Source organism: Peromyscus californicus, unplaced genomic scaffold, assembly GCF_007827085.1.
Source record: "Peromyscus californicus insignis strain IS unplaced genomic scaffold, ASM782708v3 Scaffold_15__1_contigs__length_86483966, whole genome shotgun sequence".
Lineage (NCBI taxonomy): Eukaryota > Metazoa > Chordata > Mammalia > Rodentia > Cricetidae > Peromyscus > Peromyscus californicus.
Genome location: NW_026294447.1, coordinates 24,176,882 through 24,199,943, shown reverse-complemented (window position 1 = coordinate 24,199,943; position 23,062 = coordinate 24,176,882). Strand labels below are relative to the sequence as shown.

At 45.9% G+C, this 23,062-nt stretch overlaps 3 non-coding genes across 3 annotated transcripts; all 3 read left to right on the top strand.

Moving 5' to 3' along the window:
* Nucleotides 1-5,163: 5,163 nt before the first annotated feature.
* On the top strand, nucleotides 5,164-5,327 carry LOC128111375 (U1 spliceosomal RNA). Its single transcript, XR_008218618.1, has one exon. It is a non-coding gene; the product is annotated as a U1 spliceosomal RNA (small nuclear RNA).
* Nucleotides 5,328-13,576: 8,249 nt separating this feature from the next.
* On the top strand, nucleotides 13,577-13,740 carry LOC128111373 (U1 spliceosomal RNA). The gene has a single exon (XR_008218617.1). It is a non-coding gene; the product is annotated as a U1 spliceosomal RNA (small nuclear RNA).
* Nucleotides 13,741-21,508: 7,768 nt separating this feature from the next.
* LOC128111372 (U1 spliceosomal RNA) lies at nucleotides 21,509-21,672 on the top strand. The gene has a single exon (XR_008218616.1). It is a non-coding gene; the product is annotated as a U1 spliceosomal RNA (small nuclear RNA).
* The last annotated feature ends 1,390 nt before the right edge of the window (nucleotides 21,673-23,062 follow it).

Sequence of the window (23,062 nt, the reverse complement as noted above, 5' to 3'; positions counted from 1 at the left end):
GCTATCCCTCCATTGTCTTTCTATATTTTTAGCCTCATTATTGAACCACATTTTCCACTGGAGATTTTGTCCGGGTTCAAGAACAGCCTGTGCCAATTCCCGCCAGTCCTTTGGTAGAATCCTATTATAAGTTGACCAGGTGTTTAACATTTGCTTTACATATGGGGAGTGCATGCCATAAGATGCTATTGCCTCCTTAAATCTTCATAAGTCTAACATTTCAACTGGAACCCAAGTATTTTGTTCATTCTCTTCATCAGGTAGCTGCTGTACGGCTACTGGATAAATTAAGGGTGATTGTGTGAAAACTGGCTTTCTTTCTGTAACCTTATGATCCAATTTTGAAACAACTTCACTATTTATTTCTTCTGTCTGAATTTGAATTTCTCTATAATTCATTTTTACCGGTTTAACAAGTTTTTCTAAGACTGTTATCCTGGCACTTAAGTTGACGATCTTTTTAAATAGTAAAATGAGGATAAGAAAAGTAATAAACTGAATAATTCGTTCAATATTAATCTTTTCATATAGTTGTTCCATTGTCAGAGTGCCTAAAATTTCAAACAAAGCCCAATTTTCTTCCAATGTACACATAAAGCCCATTTTTTTTAATGTAGAAAAAAATTCTCTTTTAAATAGATATGTTAATTGACTTACCAAGTCTGGGTAGAACAGTAGAATCCCAGGGAATTTCACAGCCACCTGGTGTTCGAGGTGTGAATCCAGCAAGAGAGAGAGAGAGAGAGAGAGAGAGAAAGTGTAGCCGCTTGAGCCGAGTCAAGCCTTGGCTTTACAGGCAGGGGCAGGCCTGAGTTGTTTGTAGCAGTTGCAAGTAGCTCCAGCTGCGGGTCAGTCAGGCCTGGGCCCAAGCTAGGCAGCCAGGCCGCCCAGGCCGGAAACCGGACCTGCCGCCAAGCCAAGCCAAGCGGTTTTTAATGAATTCTTGTCACGTTGGGCGCCAAATGTAGATGTATCCAACCTTCTTATTAAATAAGAAGCACAGAACCAATGCAAAGAAGAAAGCCAAGAGGTCAGAGCTAAGAGCTAAAACCTTACCCTTCCTCCTGCGGTGGTCCTACCTCTCCGAACCAGAGCTACCCCTGTGTTAAAGTCTTTATATAGAGTTCCTGTCCTGCCTTCTCATTGGTTGTAAACTCAACCACATGACCGCCTCCTCACGGCCTGTCTGTATAGGCCTCCAGGTTTTCCGTGATTGATATTGATTAAAGGCATGTGTATCCAATAATGGCTGTATCCCTGAACACACAGAGACTTACCCAGCTCTGCCTACCAAGTGCTGGAATTACAAGCATACGCCACCACTGCCCTGCTTTCCTATGGCTTGCTAATAGCTCTGACCCCCGGGCAACTTTATTTATTAATTTAGTTTACTTTTTTAATTTTATTAATTTACTATCTATCATAGCTTGTATTACCAGCCTAAAATTACCTTTTTAGACCTTAAACCATTTTCTTTGATAAATAACTTAAGCATTCATGTCTCTCAACCTTATACACTTTATACCTGTTTTGTGAGGTTGCTTTTTCTGTACTCCATAACAAGGAAAGCTGTAACTATAAGTATATTGTCTTCAACTCCATCAGAGACCTGAGAAGGATATACTATTACCTGAGTAAACAGGACGTGCAGAGCAAACAACTTCCAAAAGTATAGAAATGACAGAAGCAGCTGGCTGCCTGGACAGTCACCAAGGTTCCTCACCAACGTTGGGGCATCCATCTTGGGCCTACAGGCCTAGAATATCTGACAGACTCCTGTGAAGCAGGAATTTTGAAGGACTGTCCTACCTTGTCTCGGCAAAGTTTAACAGTCTTTTTCCTCAGTGCCTTGCTTGTTCAGTTTGGGCAGCATACTGTCAGCAGACAAGACAAGAGCAGTTTCTTGCCCAAATAGCTAGTTTTGCCTCATTGAAAGCAAACTCCATATGGAGGTTCTTGGATGCCCATCATCTTCTCTGAAGTAAATCGGTGCTGCCAGGAGCAGACATGTCTCACTGTCATGAAAAACTTTGTGTTAACAAAACATTTTAACTGCCGTATTCTGTAGGTCTTTGAAGTGTTTGAAGACCATCTATCTATCTAAAATATATCCCTGTTTGACCTTGAAAACATACCTAACATGGTTACAAGTTTGATTGTTATAGGTAATGAACTACAAACCTGCATTTCTTTATTATCCTGAATAGATTGTAATAACAACTTCCAAGGACTAGAAATTACATTGTTAAATGAGCTGCATAGGTAGGTACAACACCCTAAACAAGAGCAGAGATGTGTATACAGCATGTTCTAACAAAAATAACCTTAAATTTGTATCAATATACAAAAATATCTTGAGTAGAAACATATATACGGTATAACAAAAATAACCTTAAATTTGTATCAATATACAAAAATATCTTTTTTTTTTCAGAGTTGAGGACCAAACCCTGGGCCTTGTGCTTGCTAGGCAAGCGCTCTACTGCTGAGCTAAATCACCAATCCCACAGAAATATCTTAAACAAGAGTAGAAACATATATATAACAAAAATAACCTTAAATTGGTATCAATATACAAAAATCCATACCAATGTAAAATATTTGAGACTAGTAGTTGTCCTTTTAATTTAAAAGTAGATTCAATAATCTACCCTTTATCCTATCATTTCTAAATCCTCTCTTTCTCTTTTCAGAATGAGATCCCTGAATCTAATCTCCTTTGTTCAGCTTTTTTCCTGACCATGACCAATAACAACTTGTACCAACCCCCCTAAACGATGACAAATATCCGTAACCCACAGAATCACCAAAAACCACCCACCCCACCTCTTGGGAATGTGGGCGTCATGTTCTCTAAATTGCTTCCTGCTGTCTGGGGGCGGTGGCATCTCTAGGGGACCCTGAGAAAATGAAGATAATGGTCAAGGCCTGGAGAGTAGCTGCACCCTTCCTTGCCAGTCTCTGTGTGATGGGAAAGTGCAGGGCTTATCTGAAGTCCTGGCTGGAGCAGTGCATGAGGATGAACCATCTCAGCTAGCCGCCTTGAAATTGTCCTGAGCAGTTGCAGTCCAAAGTGATCTGTGGGTGGAGTTTGTCAGCTTAGTGGCTGTTGTTACCACAGTTTTTGCTGCCTGGGGGACCAGCCTCCAGCAGCACAGGGCTCAAAGGGAATCCATGGAGTCTGCTTACTGTGGCTTTTTTTTTTTTTTTAATCTGAGGGTGTGAGGGGAAAGACACTCCCACACTCTCTTGATGGTTTCTTTCAGACCTTCTCTTTATTCTTCTTTTGTATTCTGAGTCTGCATTCTGTATTCTCTTTTATCTCTATCCAGAGATGTCCCTTCCTTCTCTCTGGATGTTTTCCTTCTGACTCTGTCTTATTCTTCCTTATTCTCTCATTTGTGATGTTTTCCTTCTAACTCTATCTTTATTCTATCTTATGCTCTCGCTTTATTTTTCCTCTACAGCTTATATACCCCAACAAATCCGTTCAGGCAATATAGAAATTACAATGTGGTTATATTCTATTTTCCAAGTGAGTGGTGACAATAAATACAAGTAAGAAACAGCATGTTTTCCATATCTTGTACGTGATTAAACATTTGAAAAACAAATTATCCCCAAGAACCTACGTACACTCATACCCAAACAACTGTTATAGATTAACAGATTATAAGCCAGCAAGGTATTCCCCTCAGCCAGTTCTTTTACTGGCAGGCTGTGTTTTGTGGTTACAAAAAAAGAACCAATCACTTTATCGCAGGTTTTCGGATTTAGCGGGTTTTTTTGTTTATTTAACCCGTTAGTGCTGAGGATTGATCTCACACGCTAGGCATGCCCTCTCTCACTGAGTTATATACATGTCCCTGCCCAGGTCGCAGTTTTGTGTGTTGTTGTTTTGAGACAGGGTCTCTCCGTGTAGCTGTGGCTGGCCTAGAACTCACAGAGCTCCCTCCACACAACCCGGCCCTCGAGTCTTCGTGCTTCGGTCCTGTTCTGTGGCTCTGGCTGTCCCAGAACTCACTCTGTAGCCCAGCCAGGCCTCCAACTCGCAGAGATCCGCCTGCCTCGGCCTCCTGAGTGCCGGCTGGGGCTATCCTTTGCCTATCGGTAACCATCCACGTACAGCAGCTATACGTAATAATTCCATTCACTAGTGACGTCTTCACACGCACACAATGTACGTCAACCACGTTCACGACCCTGGTCACTCTCTTGACCGTTTTTAAAAACTATTTTTGTGTGTATTCACGAGTGACACACCACCTGTGTGCCAGGACCTGGGCATGTCAGAAGAGGCCGTCGATCGGATCCCCTGGGACCGGAGCTGGCAGACGGCTGTGAGCTGCCACGTGGGTGCGGGCATTGGAGCCTCGGTCTTCCCAAGAGCAGCCAGCGTTCTAAGCCGCCGAGTCGTTTCTCCAGCCCCACAACTCCACTTCTATGTCTTGTCTGTTTGGTTTATGTGTTTGTTTTTTGTTTGCCTGTTTGTTGGTTTTGAGACGAGATCTCACCGGGGAGCCCTGGCTGGCCTGGAACTAGATATGTGGACCACAGACGTCCGGCCTCGAACTCACGGTGCTCCTGCACCGCCGGAGCGTTGGGATTGATTAAAGGGGTTGTGCTGGCCAGTTGATTGTCAGCTTGACGCGAGATCGGGCTGAAGGCTGGAGAGCCCGAAGGGCATTTCCTTCATCGGTGGTGAATGAGGGAAGACCCAGCCCACGGTGGGCGAGGACTTGTGGTCCTGGGTACTCTGAGAAAGCGTGGCCCGCACAATCCCCGAGTGCGTGACCCCAGCTGTGGACGAGGGCACCCAGGCAGGATCAGAGTTGAGGGTCCTCCTAGGCTAAGTAGTACGTTCAGGGAGTCCCAGGGGCCATCGCGGTCGCATGGCAAAAAAAAAAAAAAAAAAAAAAAAAAAAGCACGTGGGGCGGGGCTATGCAAACGAGGCGGCGTGCAGTGGTCGCCGGTCCGGGGGGCTGGGAGGGCGGCGTCGCGCGCGATACGATCCCGTGTGGGTGAGTGTGCTGTCCGTGGGCGGGAGAAGACAGCGACGAGAGTGGAGGGCGTGGGCGTCGATTCGGTGTGGCGAGGGCGGTGACCGTGCGTTCAAGGGGCGCGCGTGTGTGAGGCGAGCGAGCGGGCTGTGGCGGCAACTCATACTTACCTGGCAGGGGAGATACCATGATCACGAAGGTGGTTTTCCCAGGGCGAGGCTTATCCATTGCACTCCGGATGTGCTGACCCCTGCGATTTCCCCAAATGCGGGAAACTCGACTGCATAATTTGTGGTAGTGGGGGACTGCGTTCGCGCTCTCCCCTGACATTTGCGGTACAAAAATAAGATCGCGAAGAGACCGCTTTCTTTGTTATTACCTACTGTTGCAAGTGCATTAGTGTGTGTTTTTTGAGAACACAAATATCTTTGCTGCTTTGATGTCACAACAATCAACATTGTGTGGTCACAGTCCTTTTTTCCTCGAGTTGACACTTAATGAGCCATCATTAGAAAGTAGTCACCAGTCACCTACTGCCTGTCTGGCACAACTCCTAGTCCAGCAGGCTCCTTTTCCTCTACTTCGGTACTCCTGGAGTCCTAGAACCACTTTCTGTTAGAGCCAAGGAAGGACCTCACTGTGGCGTGTCAGCTCTTTTCTCCAAGCATCAGCACCCATGTTGTCCCCCATCCATCCATCCATCCATCCATCCATTCACTCTGCACAGTGGGCCCCTGCAGTCGGGTCGGGCAGCCCCAGAGAGAAGAGGCAGAGAGTACTCTGGGGGAGACTTCCGGTCCCCATTGTAGAGTTCAATGGAGGACTATGAGACGCGCCAAGAAGGAGGAGAGATTTTTGTTTCCCTAGTGGAAATCTAGTAGAGTCATTGAATCTAAGGTAAATATTGGAATGAAACAGCTGTTTTCTGGAAGTATTTAGACCTTGAAATCGATCTTTAAAACAGTGGTTGTGTTCTGTGATTTATAGAGTTGTTTTTCAGAAGGAGCTTTACAGCTGTGGCGTGAGTTTCGTCCCAGTAAGGTCCTGGCAAACCTGGACTGTCTTGGGCTATTGAGTACTGCCAACAGTGCACATGAGGACTAAAGTTGCACGGGTAGCTGTGACGTTTTCCTTCACGAACCATGTAGATCAGACCAAGGTCTTTGGTAAGAGGAACTTGTTTTACTCTAAAACACAACTTCTGTGTACCTATCAATAACGATGCTTCTGCGTGGCTGTTCGGGGTTCAGTCCATCGAGGCTGGACTGCTCTGCTGCCTCAGACCCTGACTACATCCTAGAGTAATTCTCGTCTTATGATCTTCCCGAGTAAACTCAGAAAACCAACTGTTTCATCCTCAGCTGTTGAGATTTGGGGTGCATCTGCCTGCCCAAGGCCTTTCTAATAATAAACTTAAAATCCAGCACCTTCTGCTCTCGCTGAGGGTCCCAGGTCCATCGCTCAAGTCGGATGACTGCCACCCAGCCTTGCAGTTCCTGCACCGGAAGACCTCTCCCCTGGCTGGCCTCTGCACACACGTGGCATTCACAAACTCATAAGTATCTGAACCAGGTTGAGCAGATGGATGGTTCCGGCGGTAGAACACTTCCGTGAAGTGCATGCACCTTAATCTCATACTGCATAAGGCTTCCAAACTTCTCAGCCAGGCGTGGTCGCTCTGAATTAGTGTAGTTCTGGGCCAGCCTGGGTGACGGAGCGACGAGACACCCTGTCTCAAATTCCCTCCCCAAAGCTGGTAGAAACGATTCCAGGAAAAGGGAGTAAGTGCTCTCTTTTTCAGGTTAGGTTCCGTGGCTGTCGCTCCTTTAAAGATGCGGTGGAGCATGGCCACCCCGGGGACTGGCTGAGCACCATTAAACCGGTCAACACACACACTCTAGTCCTTTGCCGGGGCGGCACCTTTGTTCTTGAGGAGCTCAGGCCTCTAGGTCAGAGATCTCTTTGGTTCAAGCTTCTAGTGTCCCGTTTTCTGCAGAATCAAAACACTTCTAGGGTCTGGAAGTCTATCAGGGGGATAGCGTGGTCGTATCTGTGAAGGCCCTCTTCTAGGTCCAAGTCACTACTTGGTGTCCTCACCGGGCAGAAGATACAGTACAGTTGTATTGGAGCACTGCATTTTGGAGCCCAAACGGTGCCTGTATCCTGGAAGTGAAAAATGGATTGGGAATATGTATGGAAATCGTTGTCATGGGCACAGAAAGTGAAATCACACACACACACACACACACACACACACACACACACACACACACACACACCACATACAAGGGCAGGAATGGGGGCTGGAGAGATGGCCCAGCAGTTAAGAGCACTGGCTGCTCTTCCAGAGCACCCACATGACAATTCACAACTGTGTGTAACTCCAGTTCTAGGGAACCTGGGGGATCTGATGTCCTCTTCTGTCCTCCACTGGGCACTATACACATGTGATACACAGACATACACACAAGCAAAACACTTATACACATAAAATTAAAGTCACTCTCCCCCTATCCCTCTCACTTTTGTTCATTTTTTTCCAGACAAGGTTTCTCTGTGTTGCCCTGGCTGTCCTGGAACTTGCTTTGTAGACCCAGCTGGCCTTTAACTTGCTCTGTACAGCCGGCTGGCCTCGAACTCAGAGATCCACCTCTCTCTGCCTCCCAAGTGCTGGGATAAAAGGCTTGTACCACCATGGCCCAGATTATAAATAAATCTCTTCTTAAAAATATTGTTTTGGTGGCACATGCCTTTAATCCCAGCACTCGGGAGGCAGAGCCAAGTGGATCTCTGTGAGTTCGAGGCCAGCCTGGTCTACAGAGCTAGATCTAGGACAGGCACCAAAAATACACAGAGAAACCCTGTCTCAAAAAAGTATTGTGCCACGCCCACGACGGTGTCGCCCGCGTGACAAATGCCTTGGATTAGGTGGTTATGTGGGAAAGGGGGGCTTGTGGCCCTCGGGTCTATGCCCCCGGCGACCCCTTATCAATCTGCCCGAATCATGGTGCCAGGCTACACGGAACCACGCAAAATCTGCTTACAGAAGCTGGCTGGCATTCTGCCTTTTTTCTCTTTGCAGCTGTGACTATTGCTGTTTCCTTGTGTATTGATTTCAGGGAGTTAGCTCTCAATGTTTCTGATGTGCCCCATAAAGAGAATAATGATTCCTCAAAAGTGGCCTCAATACCCCCACCTATAATTCAAGCTTTTAGGCAAACAGTTAAAGAGGGTCCTAGAAGTTTGGGGGAATTTATGAATGACTTAGAACAAAAAGAACTTATGACTCAGAGGGACAAAGATTCTAGCGAGGAGAGATGAAAGTAAAAGTCCAGGAACTCATAAGCAATCCACACGCGCAGCTAACAGCAGCTGCAAGGAAGCAGTTACAGGAACTAGCCAGTCCTACAAGAATTATCAAGGGACAAATAGAGTTTCTCATCAGGGGTCGGTGGTGGCAACCCCCTAACTTTAATCCTAGATATAATAATTATTTGGAGCCATTGCCCTTTACGGGAGCTTATGATAAACATGAGAACCAATGGGTGAATCATAATAGTATGAAAACAGAATGGCATAAGTTACAGTCCATGGAAAGAATAGCTAGGTCCCAACCCCCCTGGTGCCTTCTCACCTGCAAGCAAAGGTTAAATATTTTCACACAAATGAAACCATGATTAGAACGATGGTGGGAAGGGTTTAATTGTGATACAAAACAAAGGTCTAATAATTACGTAGAAGGAAAAACTTCAGCTAGGGCCGTAATGTTCTCTGTCTAAATGAGGGACCACAAAAGAGGAAATAACACCTGTACTCATGAGATCTATTAATCATTCTGAGAAAATTGTGTGACCACATTGTTAATTCTATGTCTATCGCCCCACTGGCCGATTGCCATGTTTCCTCAAATGAATGTATAAAAAACACTGCTTGATCTGAGTAAAATTGCAGCAGTTCACAGCATACTCTGGTGTCTGTGTCTGTCTGTCATTCGCCGAATCCCACTTATTCTGAGTACCTTCAACCTGTTCTCCCTCGGTCTGGTGTTCCTACTGAGACCCAGTCCGAGGCAGTATTGTTATAAATACTGTATTGTGGGCCAGACAGTGGTGGCACACGGCTTTAATCTGAATACTAGAGAGACAAAGGCAGATGGATTTTTGTGAGTTTGAGGCCAATCTGGTCTACAGAGCAAGTTCAGGACAGCCAGAGCTGTTGTTACACAGAGAAACCCTGTCTTGGAAAAAAGAAACTGTACCGTTTCACGTGTGTGGATGTTTTGCCTGCATGGATGTCTGTGCACCACCTTGTCAAAGTGCCCCCAGAGGCCAGAGGAGAAGTGTAGGCACATCGGGTACTGGAGTTACAGATGATTGTGAGCCACCATGTGGATGCCAGGTGGGAGTGGGTGCTGGGAATTGAACCCGGCGTCTCTGGAAGAGTGTGGCATGCTTTGTTGTATCCCGCCAGCTCACAAATAATGACGTGGAGGCTTCCTATTAATTATGAAAGCTTGGTCTTAGCTTAGGCTTGTCCCACTAGCTCTTATAACTTAAATTGACCAATTTATAGTAATCTACATTCTGCCTTGTGGCTTTTTTTCATTCTTTATGTCTGACTCCTTTCATGTCTCCTTGGTGTCTGTCATCTCCTACTTCCTTTCTCTCTCTGCCCGGAAGTCTCACCTATACCTCCTGCCTAGCTATTGGCCATTCAGCTCTTTATTAAACCAATCATAGTAATCTATCTTCACAGGGTGTATAAATATCTCACAACATTTCCTCCTTTCTGTCTGAATAAAAAGGAAAGGTTTTTAACTCCAACAGAGTAAAACTATATACAATAAGAACAATTATCAGGTAAGAATGACATTTACAATGTCCAGTCTATCTGTATTTGGCAAATTTAGAGAAAACATCTCATTATGTATCCTATCTTGGTGAGTCAAAAATCTTGTAGCTAAATTACTTTCTATCATAGCTTGTATTACCAGCCTAAAATTACCTTTTTAGACCTTAAACCATTTTCTTTGATAAATAACTTAAGCATTCATGTCTCTCAACCTTATACACTTTATACCTGTTTTGTGAGGTTGTTTTTTCTGTACTCCATAACAAGGAAAGCTGTAACTATAAGTATATCGTCTTCAACTCCATCAGAGACCCGAGAAGGATATACTATTACCTGGGTAAACAGGAAGTGCAGAGCAATGAACTTCCAAAATTATAGAAATGACAGAAGCAGCTGGCTGCCTGGACAGTCACCAAGGTTCCTCTCCAACGTTGGGGCATCCATCTGATAGACTCCTGTGAAGCAGGAATTTTAAAGGACTGTCCTACCTTGTCTTGGCAGAATGTTACATATCTTGGGGGCTAGGGATAAGGTAAGCATAAGGTTACTAGTTGCTAACAGGATTCAGGGTATCTATAGATATCTATAGAGACATAAATTTGTATTCCCTTGTCCTGCTTTTGTTGACACATTCAGATTTATTGTTGCAGTTCTACACTCCTCAACTTCTGGTCAGTTGAGCCCATTACTCTTTATATCTTGTTTTGCCAACTCTAAGATACACAGATTTATTGTTCCAGCCTTATCTTTCCCATAGGTTCAACTTTTGGTCAATTCAAAAAACGCTGGTCAGCAAATACCTTTGGTGGAGGGTGGGGAAGCATCTCTCAAGATGGCTACTGATTTTTCCCTTTCAATAGGAATCTCACTCACACAACTTAAGTAAAACATAGCTCTCTAAACAGATGAAGATAGGTTTCTTCTCTATCCCAGGTTCTAATCAATATTTATATGCATAATCCAGCTATTATTTGGCTTAAAAGGGCTTATTGGGAAATGTTATCAATTTTACTATTTTCTATGGAGAAAATATTTTCCAGTTTCAAATAACCCTGGGTTTTTTAAATATAACCAGTTTTTATGTTCAAGTTATCTGTGTATTATTTCTCCTGCAGTTGTACATAAAATGTTTTTACATTTTAAAAAAGGCACCAATACTATAGAATTATATTACATGAAATACATAGAATATGCAAATTCATAGAGATAGAAAGATCAGACGTTATCTCAAGATGGAGCAGAAAGGAATATAGAGCAATGATTTCCTAAGTACAGAATCTCTGTTTTGTGTGATGGAAAAGCCCCCCAAATGGACAGTAGTATCAGGACAGAATATCATAAATGTAATAAATCAATATAATTAATGTAATTAATGAATATCATAAATAAAGTTATTGAATGAATACTGTGAATGTAATTAATGAATACAACAACTATAATTAATATCATGAGTGTAATTAATGAATATGATGAGTGTAATTAATATCTTGAATGTAATTCATGCCACTGAATTGTGAACTTAAAAATGGTTACAATTACAAATATTATGTTCATAAAAAAAGGTGGAATGTAATCACCATACATTACATGTGTGTATGAGATTGAGACAGCGATGTTCTGAAATAGAAAGTGATGATGGTGTTTCACTAAAGCTTGCCCAGTGATTGCCAAAACCAAAACTTACTATACTGCTTTGTATTTGATCCCTAACCTCAAAGCCATTATCAAAATATCTTAATCCGAGGTCATTCTAAGTCTTTGTTTCAGCCAAGATGCACTCTGAAACCTGTAAACACATCTCCCAACAGTAAGATTAAAAGAATTAGGGCCAACGTGGCACCTGGGATTCATTTGTTTTCTTTTTCCTTTTCTTCTTTATTTTATTTATTATGTATACAGCATCTGTCTGAATGTCAGAAGAGGGCACCAGATCTCATTGCAGATGGTTGTGAGCCACCATGTGGTTGCTGGGAATTGAACTCAGGACCTCTGGAAGGGCAGCCCGTGCTCTTAATGTCTTAACCTCTGAGCCATCTCACCAGGCTCAGGGTACTTTCAAAAGTTGAGCTCAGCACTAGTGTCAACTATTCTGGGATGTTGAAGTTTCAAGCCTTTTGTGAAAAGCCACAACTTCAAGGTTGAAGCCTAGGTGCAGTGTCTTCGTTTTTCACTTTGACAGCAAGTAACTCAGGTAACCCAGCAAGTGTGGCTCCCCGTGCCTCGGTTTAGAGGCATAACCCGGTGGGTCGCAGCACCCGTAGCCGGGGAAATATGCTGCAGGCCAAAAGCCTAATCCCAGGTTTTCGGATTTAGCGGGGTTTTTTGTTTATTTAACCCGTTAGTGCTGAGGATTGATCTCACACGCCAGGCATACCCTCTCTCACTGAGTTATATACATGTCCCTGCCCAGGTCGCAGTTTTGTGTGTTGTTGTTTTGAGACAGGGTCTCTCCGTGTAGCTGTGGCTGGCCTAGAACTCACAGAGCTCCCTCCACACAACCCGGCCCTCGAGTCTTCGTGCTTCGGTCCTGTTCTGTGGCTCTGGCTGTCCCAGAACTCACTCTGTAGACCAGCCAGGCCTCCAACTCGCAGAGATCCGCCTGCCTCGGCCTCCTGAGTGCTGGCTGGGGCTATCCTTTGCCTATCGGTAACCATCCACATACAGCAGCTATACGTAATAATTCCATTCATTAGTGACGTCTTCACACGCACACAATGTACGTCAACCACGTTCACGACCCTGGTCACTCTCTTGACCGTTTTTAAAAACTATTTTTGTGTGTATTCACGAGTGACACACCACCTGTGTGCCAGGACCTGGGCATGTCAGAAGAGGCCGTCGATCGGATCCCCTGGGACCGGAGCTGGCAGACGGCTGTGAGCTGCCACGTGGGTGCGGGCATTGGAGCCTCGGTCTTCCCAAGAGCAGCCAGCGTTCTAAGCCGCCGAGTCGTTTCTCCAGCCCCACAACTCCACTTCTATGTCTTGTCTGTTTGGTTCCTGTGTTTGTTTTTTGTTTGCCTGTTTGTTGGTTTTGAGACGAGATCTCACCGGGGAGCCCTGGCTGGCCTGGAACTAGAGATGTGGACCACAGACGTCCGGCCTCGAACTCACGGTGCTCCTGCACCGCCGGAGCGTTGGGATTGATTAAAGGGGTTGTGCTGGCCAGTTGATTGTCAGCTTGACCCGAGATCGGGCTGAAGGCTGGAGAGCCCGAAGGGCATTTCCTTCATGGGTGGTGAATGAGGGAAGACCCAGCCCACGGTGGGCGAGGACTTGTGGTCCTGGGTACTCTGAGAAAGCGTGGCCCGCACAATCCCCGAGTGCGTGACCCCAGCTGTGGACGACGGCACCCAGGCAGGATCAGAGTTGAGGGTCCTCCTAGGCTAAGTAGTACGTTCAGGGAGTCCCAGGGGCCATCGCGGTCGCATGGCAAAAAAAAAAAAAAAAAAAAAAAAAAAAAAAAAAAAAAAAAAAAAAAAAAAAAGCACGTGGGGCGGGGCTATGCAAACGAGGCGGCGCGCAGTGGTTGCCGGTCCGGGGGGCTGTGAGGGCGGCGTCGCGCGCGATACGATCCCGTGTGGGTGAGTGTGCTGTCCGTGGGCGCGAGAAGACAGCGACGGGGGTGGAGGGCGTGGGCGTCGCTTCGGTGTGGCGAGGGCGGTGACCGTGCGTTCAAGGGGCGCGCGTGTGTGAGGCGAGCGAGCGGGCTGTGGCGGCAACTCATACTTACCTGGCAGGGGAGATACCATGATCACGAAGGTGGTTTTCCCAGGGCGAGGCTTATCCATTGCACTCCGGATGTGCTGACCCCTGCGATTTCCCCAAATGCGGGAAACTCGACTGCATAATTTGTGGTAGTGGGGGACTGCGTTCGCGCTCTCCCCTGGTGACTGTTGTTTCCTAAAGTAAGATTCTTTTCTTTTCGTTACGCTATATTGACATTGTGTCGTTAGCTGAGCATTCTGGTGGGGTGCTGTGTGTGTTATAGCAACCTCGAGGGGCGTGCCAATTACCTTCATTTTTTCATGTCCGAGTTTTATGGCTCGCACACTTGTAACTTGTAGTGTGACATTGTTAGATTTATGTACAGACTGCTTTTGGAGAGATCTGAGTAACAACTACCATGGGTTTTTGCGAGTCGCAGGAGGGGCACTGAGTCCCAGGAGACTGCCCTGAACAGCTTTGGCACCCTGCACTAGGTACCTGGAGCGTCTGTGCACACCTCCAAGTGCCCAGCCTTCACTCTCAAGCGTCACCCACTGGCTGTGGCAGAAAGTCTCCAACAGGCTCCTTTCTGGTTCTCATCTCCTGGGGTTCCAGAACCACTTTGATAAGGCCAGATCTTTGCTCCAAGCATCAGCACCCACGTTGCCCCCCACCCCCCATCCATCCATCCATCCACTCTGCACAGTGGGCCCCTGCAGTAGGGTTGGGCAGCCCCAGAGACAAGAGACAGAAAGTACTTTTTTGGAGACTTCCGGTCCCCTTAGAGTTCAATGGAGGACAAGGCGGCTCAACACGAGGGTTGAGGGATTTTTCATTTCTGTAGTGGAAATCTAGTAGAGTCATTGTATCTAAGGTAAACATTAGAATGAAACAGTTGTTTTCTGGAAGTATTTATAGACCTTGAAGAAAACGATGTTTAAAACAGTGATTGTTAGCCGGGCGGTGGTGGCGCACGCCTTTAATCCCAGCACTCGGGAGGCAGAGCCAGGCGGATCTCTGTGAGTTCGAGGCCAGCCTGGACTACCAAGTGAGTTCCAGGAAAGGCGCAAAGCTACACAGAGAAACCCTGTCTCGAAAAACCAAAAAAAAAAAAAAAAAAAAAAAAAAAAAAAAAAAAAACAGTGATTGTTTTCTGTGATTTACAGAGGTTCTTTCTTTATTTTTTAATTACACTCGAAGTATTTTTTAAATACATTCGCAGTATTCATTCAATAACTATATTTATGATATTCACTAATTACATTAATTGTATTGATTTATTACATTCATGATATTGTCCTGATAGTACTGTCCATTTGTGGGACGTTTCAACGCACAAAACAGGATATCATTGCTCAATTTATAGAATTTGATAAGTCTTTGCAGCCCAATAAGGCCTCTCCATCAATGCAGCAATCCAAATTAAACCGAACTGGAAAAGCCCAAGTTTAATGGGTAAAGCGTTCCCAGATGATTCCCGGCCCCTCAGAGGAGAAGGGGCCAAGACCGGAAGAACCACGTGTCTGTTTTCTGGGATGCTGCTTATAAACTCTGTGGGAGTGGTTTTGAGCCTCTCTGGGGGGAGCAGCTGTGTTTGGTGGGCTTTGAAGGGGTGGGTTTAAGAAAAGAGATGGGGAGGGGAGTTGAGGTAGGTCTTCCACCAGAACACCTCAGACTCTTTGGGTATAGGGATACTATCGGGGACTATGGGGGTCCAGCCCCTCGATAGTCCCCTCCCAGGGTCCGGGAAGAATCTACAACCAGCTGGTAATTAATCTTTGATGAGAAGAAATGAATCTATGTACACGAAACTCCTTAGTCCATAAACTATTATTCTGTGTCAGTTACAAGCTTATATTCTGCGCTCATTAGGTCTTTTCTTGCCTGATTTCTCTCTACACTTGTCCGCGGTCCCCTCTGGGTTCTATCTTAATTCCTTCATCTTGTTCTGCCCCTTCTAGGGTCTCATCCATCTTGTTCCTTCCCATATCATCTTTTCTCCCATCTTCTTCTCTCTCCTCATCTCGTTCTTCCTCATCTTGTTGTTCCCCATCTGGCTCATCCTCATCTTCCATCTCATTCCTCTAGTCCTCTCTTCTAGCCTTCAATCTAGTTCTTCCCCATCTCAGTTTGTTCCTCTCAAGTTCTTACCCGTCTAGTTCTTCCATTCTCTTTTCTCTTCTCTCCCTTTGCCCTGGAGGTCCCGGTATATAAAAGGAGGGTCCGAGCTAAATTGTGTAAAGTTATTACTTAACGTCCACCTGACCTAGGCGGTGTCTCCTTGTCGAATTTACCTTAAGTCAGGAGACTTGCATGTGAACTGTTATCACTGTTAGTCCTCGGAAATTGGGCGACCACCTGGGCGGTGTCTCCTTGTGGAATTTACCTTAAGTCAGGAGACTCGCCTGTGGGTGGTTATCACTGTTAGTCCTCGGAAGTTGGGCAACCACCTGGGTGGTGTCTCCTTTAGCCCTTGAAAGTGGCTAGGGGAGTTATCTGATTCCAGAGAAAGCCTTTCCTGAGGCTGTTCTCCAAATGCCTGGAATGTGTATGTCTAGACAGTGATCAGTCCACATTGTTAGCCGTTCTTAGGGAAAAGTCAATTGGGAAAACTATGAAGGCACACATGATTTTCATAACAGAAGACAGCTGATATATAACAAGCCAAGTAACACCAAAGACTCCTTGGGATTTGGCTTCCTCTGGAGGAATTCCCTGATTCCTCCAGGTAGTGACTTTGTCATAACCAGCTGAGTTCTTAAGATATATTCCTGCGGCCCGCAGCAGGATACCAGGATGGCAGGGGTGGAGGTGGAGCCAAACAGTTGTTTTTCAGAAGGAGCTTTACAGCATTTTTGGTGACTTTTGTCACAGTAAGGTCCTGGCAAAGTTGGACTGTCTTGGGCTATTGAGTACTGCCAACAGTGCACATGAGGACTAAGATGCAGGGGTAGCTGTGACGCTTTCCTTCACGAACCATGTAGATCAGACCAGGGGCTTTGGTAAGAGGAACTTGTTTTACTCTAAAACACAACTTCTGTGTAACAATCAATAAGGATGCTTCTGCGTGGCAGTTTGGGGTTCAGTCCATCGAGGCTGGTGTGCCCTGATGCCTCAGACCCTGACTACACCATGGCACAGATTATAAATACATCTCTTTTTAAAAATATTGTTACCAGACAGTGGTGGTCCACGCCTTTAATCCCAGCACTCGGGAGGCAGATCCAAGCGGATCTCTGTGAGTTCGAGGCCAGCCTGGTCTACAGAGCGAGATCCAGGACAGGCACCAAAAATACACAGAGAAACCCTGTCTCAGAAAAATATTGTTACAAATATTGTATTGTGGGCCAAACAGTGGTGGCACACGGCTTTAATCTGAATGCTTGCGAGGCAAAGGCACATGGATTTCTGTGAGTTTGAGGCCAATCTGGTCTACAGAGCAAGTTCAGGACAGCCAGAGCTGTTGTTACACAGAGAAACCCTGTCTTGGAAAAAAGAAACTGTACCGTTTCACGTGTGTGGATGTTTTGCCTGCGTGGATGTCTGTGCACCACCTTCTCAAAATGCCCCCAGAGGCCAGAGGAGAAGTGTAGGCATATCGGGTGCTGGAATTACAGATGATTGTGAGCCACCATGTGGGTGCCAGGTGGGAGTGGGTGCTGGGAATTGAACCCGGCGTCTCTGGAAGAGTGTAGCATGCTTTGTTGTGGCCCAGCAGCCCACGAATAATGACGTGGAGGCTTCCTATTAATTATGAAAGCTTGGTCTTAGCTTAGGCTTGTCCCACTAGCTCTTATAACTTAAATTGACCAATTTATAGTAATCTACATTCTGCCTTGTGGCTTTTTTTCATTCTGCATGTCTGACTCCTTTCATGTCTCCTTGGTGTCTGTCATCTCCTACTTCCTTTCTCTCTCTGCCTGGAAGTCCCACCTATACCTCCTGCCTAGCTATTGGCCATTCAGCTCTTTATTAAACCAATCATAGTAATATAGCTTTACAGGGTGTATAAATATCACAACATTTCCTCCTTTTTGTCTAAATAAAAAGGAAAGGTTTTTAACTCCAACAGAGTAAAACTATATACAATAAGAACAATTATCAGATAAGAATGATATTTACAATGTCCAGTCTATCTGTATTTGGCAAATTTAGAGAAAATATCTCATTATGTATCCTATCTTGGTGAATCAAAAGTTTTGTACTTAATTTACTTTCTATCATAGCTTGTATTACCAGCCTAAAATTACCTTTTTAGACCTTAAACCATTTTCTTTGATAAATAACTTAAGCATTCATGTCTCTCAACCTTATACACTTTATACCTGTTTTGTGAGGTTGTTTTTTCTGTACTCCATAACAAGGAAAGCTGTAACTATAAGTATATTGTCTTCAACTCCATCAGAGACCTGAGAAGGATATACTATTACCTGAGTAAACAGGACGTGCAGAGCAAACAACTTCCAAAAGTATAGAAATGACAGAAGCAGCTGGCTGCCTGGACAGTCACCAAGGTTCCTCACCAACGTTGGGGCATCCATCTTGGGCCTACAGGCCTAGAATATCTGACAGACTCCTGTGAAGCAGGAATTTTGAAGGACTGTCCTACCTTGTCTCGGCAAAGTTTAACAGTCTTTTTCCTCAGTGCCTTGCTTGTCCAGTTTGGGCAGCATACTGTCAGCAGACAAGACAAGAGCAGTTTCTTGCCCAAATAGCTAGTTTTGCCTCATTGAAAGCAAAATCCATATGGAGGTTCTTGGATGCCCATCATCTCCTCTGAAGTAAATCGGTGCTGCCAGGAGCAGACATGTCTCACTGTCATGAAAAGCCTTGTGTTAACAAAACATTTTAACTGCCATATTCTGTAGGTCTTTGAAGTGTTTGAAGACCATCTATCTATCTAAAATATATCCCTGTTTGACCTTGAAAACATACCTAACATGGTTACAAGTTTGATTGTTATAGGTAATGAACTACAAACCTGCATTTCTTTATTATCCTGAATAGATTGTAATAACAACTTCCAAGGACTAGAAATTACATTGTGAAATGAGCTGCATAGGTAGGTACAACACCCTAAACAAGAGCAGAAATGTGTATACAGCATGTTCTAACAAAAATAACCTTGAATTTGTATCATTATACAAAAATATCTTGAGAGTAGAAACATATATACGGTATAACAAAAATAACCTTAAATTTGTATCAATATACAAAAATATCTTTTTTTTCAGAGCTGAGGACCAAACCCTGGGCCTTGTGCTTGCTAGGCAAGCGCTCTACTGCTGAGCTAAATTACCAATCCCACAAAAATATCTTAAACAAGAGTAGAAACATATATATAACAAAAATAACCGAAATTGGTATCAATATACAAAAATCCATACCAATGTAAAATATTTGAGACTAGTAGTTGTCCTTTTAATTTAAAAGTAGATTCAATAATCTACCCTTTATCCTATCATTTCTAAATCCTCTCTTTCTCTTTTCAGAACGAGATCCCTGAATCTAATCTCCTTTGTTCAGCTTTTTTCCTGACCATGACCAATAATAACTTGTACCAACCCTCCTAAACGATGACAAATATCCATAACCCACAGAATCACCAAAAACCACCCACCCCACCTCTTGGGAATGTGGGCGTCATGTTCTCTAAATTGCTTCCTGCTGTCTGGGGGCGGTGGCATCTCTAGGGGACCCTGAGAAAATGAAGATAATGGTCAAGGCCTGGAGAGTAGCTGCACCCTTCCTTGCCAGTCTCTGTGTGATGGGAAAGTGCAGGGCTTATCTGAAGTCCTGGCTGGAGCAGTGCATGAGGATGAACCATCTCAGCTAGCCGCCTTGAAATTGTCCTGAGCAGTTGCAGTCCAAAGTGGTCTGTGGGTGGAGTTTGTCAGCTTAGTGGCTGTTGTTACCACAGTTTTTGCTGCCTGGGGGACCAGCCTCCAGCAGCACAGGGCTCAAAGGGAATCCATGGAGTCTGCTTACTGTGGCTTTTTTTTTTTTTTAATCTGAGGGTGTGAGGGGAAAGACACTCCCACACTCTCTTGATGGTTTCTTTCAGACCTTCTCTTTATTCTTCTTTTGTATTCTGAGTCTGCATTCTGTATTCTCTTTTATCTCTATCCAGAGATGTCCCTTCCTTCTCTCTGGATGTTTTCCTTCTGACTCTGTCTTATTCTTCCTTATTCTCTCATTTGTGATGTTTTCCTTCTAACTCTATCTTTATTCTATCTTATGCTCTCGCTTTATTTTTCCTCTACAGCTTATATACCCCAACAAATCCGTTCAGGCAATATAGAAATTACAATGTGGTTATATTCTATTTTCCAAGTGAGTGGTGACAATAAATACAAGTAAGAAACAGCATGTTTTCCATATCTTGTACGTGATTAAACATTTGAAAAACAAATTATCCCCAAGAACCTACGTACACTCATACCCAAACAACTGTTATAGATTAACAGATTATAAGCCAGCAAGGTATTCCCCTCAGCCAGTTCTTTTACTGGCAGGCTGTGTTTTGTGGTTACAAAAAAAGAACCAATCACTTTATCGCAGGTTTTCGGATTTAGCGGGTTTTTTTTGTTTATTTAACCCGTTAGTGCTGAGGATTGATCTCACACGCTAGGCATGCCCTCTCTCACTGAGTTATATACATGTCCCTGCCCAGGTCGCAGTTTTGTGTGTTGTTGTTTTGAGACAGGGTCTCTCCGTGTAGCTGTGGCTGGCCTAGAACTCACAGAGCTCCCTCCACACAACCCGGCCCTCGAGTCTTCGTGCTTCGGTCCTGTTCTGTGGCTCTGGCTGTCCCAGAACTCACTCTGTAGCCCAGCCAGGCCTCCAACTCGCAGAGATCCGCCTGCCTCGGCCTCCTGAGTGCCGGCTGGGGCTATCCTTTGCCTATCGGTAACCATCCACGTACAGCAGCTATACGTAATAATTCCATTCACTAGTGACGTCTTCACACGCACACAATGTACGTCAACCACGTTCACGACCCTGGTCACTCTCTTGACCGTTTTTAAAAACTATTTTTGTGTGTATTCACGAGTGACACACCACCTGTGTGCCAGGACCTGGGCATGTCAGAAGAGGCCGTCGATCGGATCCCCTGGGACCGGAGCTGGCAGACGGCTGTGAGCTGCCACGTGGGTGCGGGCATTGGAGCCTCGGTCTTCCCAAGAGCAGCCAGCGTTCTAAGCCGCCGAGTCGTTTCTCCAGCCCCACAACTCCACTTCTATGTCTTGTCTGTTTGGTTTATGTGTTTGTTTTTTGTTTGCCTGTTTGTTGGTTTTGAGACGAGATCTCACCGGGGAGCCCTGGCTGGCCTGGAACTAGATATGTGGACCACAGACGTCTGGCCTCGAACTCACGGTGCTCCTGCACCGCCGGAGCGTTGGGATTGATTAAAGGGGCTGTGCTGGCCAGTTGATTGTCAGCTTGACCCGAGATCAGGCTGAAGGCTGGAGAGCCCGAAGGGCATTTCCTTCATGGGTGGTGAATGAGGGAAGACCCAGCCCACGGTGGGCGAGGACTTGTGGTCCTGGGTACTCTGAGAAAGCGTGGCCCGCACAATCCCCGAGTGCGTGACCCCAGCTGTGGACGAGGGCACCCAGGCAGGATCAGAGTTGAGGGTCCTCCTAGGCTAAGTAGTACGTTCAGGGAGTCCCAGGGGCCATCGCGGTCGCATGGCAAAAAAAAAAAAAAAGCACGTGGGGCGGGGCTATGCAAACGAGACGGCGCGCAGTGGTCGCCGGTCCGGGGGGCTCGGAGGGCGGCGTCGCGCGCGGCGACGATCCCGTGTGGGTGAGTGTGCTGTCCGTGGGACGGAAAGACAGCGACGGGTGTGGAGGGCGTGGGCGTCGATTCGGTGTGGCGAGGGCGGTGACCGTGCGTTCAAGGGGCGCGCGTGTGTGAGGCGAGCGAGCGGGCTGTGGCGGCAACTCATACTTACCTGGCAGGGGAGATACCATGATCACGAAGGTGGTTTTCCCAGGGCGAGGCTTATCCATTGCACTCCGGATGTGCTGACCCCTGCGATTTCCCCAAATGCGGGAAACTCGACTGCATAATTTGTGGTAGTGGGGGACTGCGTTCGCGCTCTCCCCTGGTAGTTGGGGTGAAAAGTTAGACTTGTTTAGATGTCCTTTCCCGACATTGTTCTTCTTAACCATTGGTTACTCTGGATGTGTGTCTCCAAATTTCCAGGGCTCTTCACTGCGTGTCTTCTTTGAAGGTGCTTTCCTGCTATCTGACTGCGTTATTAATTTTGTCCACCCTCGTATACTGGCAGTGAAAACAGATTGGGAATGTGAGTGCTTGATACAAACCGCAATTTTTCTGAACCACCACACTCACCGCCTTACAGGGTTTGGCCCTAGGGCATTTTCCCTCTTTCTGACAGCGTTTGTCTGTGTTGCTCTGGATATCCTGCAACTCTGTAGACCAGGCTGGCCTCGAACTCGCAGACATCCGCCTACCTCTCAAAATTCTGGGATTAAAGGCCTTGCGTCGCCACCGCCTGCCTGCCTGCCCGCATTTTCTTAGTGAATGAGGAGGGCGGGCCCACCTTGTTGTGGGTGCCAACCTTGGGCTAGTGGTCCTGAGTTCTCTAAGAGAAAGTCTCTGAGCAATGATGACCAAGGCGACAGGGTAAGCACACCCCTCTGTGGCCTCTGCATCAGCTCCTGCCTCCGGGCTCCTGCCTGCCCCGTTTGAGTTCCTGCCCTGACTTCCTTCAATGCCGGACCACGATGCCGAAGTGTAAAACCATGTATACCTTTTTCCTCCTCTGTTTGCTCCTAAAGGTCACGCTGTTTAATCACAGCAACCCTTAACTAGGAAGCTCTGGAAACCATCGTTGCCAGTATAGAAAGGGAAACAAACACCGGTACATCTGTGTACCACGTTCGTGCAGTGCCCACAGGGGCCGGGAAGAGGGTAGGGGTTGGGTCCCCAGGAAATGGAGATATAGACGAGTATCAGCCCCCATGTGGCTGGTGTTGGGAACCAGACCCGGGTCCTCTGTAAAGAGCAGCAGGTGCTCTCAACAGCTGAGTCATTTCTCCAGTACCCCTCCTCCACTTTCATATCTTACTTGTTTGGTTTGGGGTTTTGCTTTTAAACTGTGTATTTGTTGGCTGGCCGGGAACTAGATATGTAGACCAGGTGTCTTAGTCAGGGTTTCTGTTGCTGGGACAAAACACCGTGATCCAAGCAACTTGGGGAGGAAGGGGTTTGTTTATTTGGCTTATGCTTCCACATCCAAGGAACTTAGGACAGGAACTCAGTCAGCATGGCAGGACGCTGGCTGGAGGCTGGAGGCAGGAGCTGATGCAGAAGCAAGGGAGGAGTACTGGCTTGTTTCCCAAGGCTCGGTCAGCCTGCTTTCTTACAGACCCTGACACCAACAACAGCCCAGGGATCACTAATTAATAAAATGCCTTAGTGTCGGGCGGTGGTGCACGACTTTAATCCCAGCACTGAAGAGGCAGAGACAG